At 33.7% G+C, this 1564-nt stretch overlaps 1 non-coding gene across 1 annotated transcript; it reads left to right on the top strand.

Moving 5' to 3' along the window:
• Positions 1-242: 242 nt before the first annotated feature.
• On the top strand, positions 243-348 carry LOC123392874. Its single transcript, XR_006607560.1, has one exon. It is a non-coding gene; the product is annotated as a small nucleolar RNA U13 (small nucleolar RNA).
• The last annotated feature ends 1216 nt before the right edge of the window (positions 349-1564 follow it).

Here is a 1564-nt window from a genome sequence, read left to right as displayed (position 1 = left end):
TCCTAATTTTAGACTGAGCACATTTAATAGAGCAGTTACACCATTTAGTTAAAAAGTAGTTATTACACCTATGGAGTAGTCTTTCCAAAACAAAATAATAATAATAATTTTGAACCTGAATTTACTCAAACCTCTTGAACTAACTGGCAGGTGATGGAAAAGATGGGAGATGGAAGAACTTGCTAATGACACCAGGAGGATGCCATTAGCCAACTCAGAGTATTAGCAATGCCACAAGACAGAACCTTTTGTTGTTCACAGGTGTGATGACTGGGTGTTCAGCCACCAGGTGGAATGTGCCTCCCTCAGACATTGTCACAACATAATTGGTACCTTACCCATCTGATGTGAAAAGCAAAAAAATTCCCCCAGAACAAAATCCCATTTATCTTCAACAAACACATGGCTTAAAAAAAAAAAAAAAAGAGAGAGAGAGAGAAGGAGAATTGTCATAAATTAAGAAACCTAAGAGAATGTCTAAATATGTAATGTGTGCCCCGTATTTGAATTTTTATTAGAACAACTGTAAAAAGATATTTCTGAGACAATCAGGGAAAGGTGAACTTGCATTGGATATTAAATGTATGAAGGAATGTGTATGAATTTGGGAGGGCATGATAATGCTATTATGCTTTTTTTCTAAGTTCTCATACACTAGAGAAACATTGTAAGGCATTTATAGGTGATGAGATAGGATGTCTGGGATTCATTTTTAAATACTGTAAGATAAAGGAAAATGAAGTGTGAATTTGAGGAGAGGATCCATGAAAAAAAAAATGGTTGGATGGGAATGATCATTGAAGCTAGGTGATGGGTATGGGGATGCTTCATTACACTATTCTATTCTTACATATGTACAACTTTCTGTGGGGCGCTTGGGTGGCTCTGGTTAAGTGTCTGACTCTTGATTTCAGCTCAGGTCATGATCTTGGGGTCCTGAGACAGAGCCTTGAGTTGGGCTCCCCACTCAGCAGGGAGTTTGCTTCTCTCTCTATCTCTCTCTTCCTCTCCCTCTGCCTTTCCCCCTGCTGGTGCCCTCTCTCTCTAAAACAAATAGATAAATCTTTAACAAAAAATTTCTAAAATAAAAAGTTAGTTAAAAATTAAACTAAGAAGCTCTTTAAATATTTTTTTATTTTTATTATTTTTATTTTTTATTTTATTTTTTTAATATTTTTATTTTTAAATTTTTATTTATTTTTTAAATTCTTTTTTATTTTTATTTTTTTAAGGTCTGTGGTGTGGCAGAATGGTATAAAGTTCAAGTTCAAAAGTTCAAAAAGTTCAAAAAAATATTTTTATTTTTTTAAGGTCTGTGGTATTGCAGAATGGTAAAAAGTTCAAGTGTAGGAGTTAAACTTAGTTTTGAATACTAGCTACAACTGTTTCTAGTTATGGGACCTTAGGCAAGCCACTTAACTTTCTAAGCCCCATTTTCCCCATCTGCAAAATGGGAATAATAAGAATGCCTAATTATTTTTGTTGCAAGCATTTAATGAGATAATACATGTAAAACTTAATGAAGCAAAGAGTAGCTGCAAATATTAGAGAAATCAGTAATGTC

The sequence above is a fragment of the Mustela putorius genome, unplaced genomic scaffold, assembly GCF_011764305.1.
Source record: "Mustela putorius furo isolate JIRA1106 unplaced genomic scaffold, ASM1176430v1.1 tig00000640_pilon_pilon_pilon, whole genome shotgun sequence".
Taxonomy (NCBI): domain Eukaryota; kingdom Metazoa; phylum Chordata; class Mammalia; order Carnivora; family Mustelidae; genus Mustela; species Mustela putorius.
The sequence above is the reverse complement of the archived record's forward strand: the minus strand, read 5'-3'. Positions and strand labels throughout refer to the sequence as shown.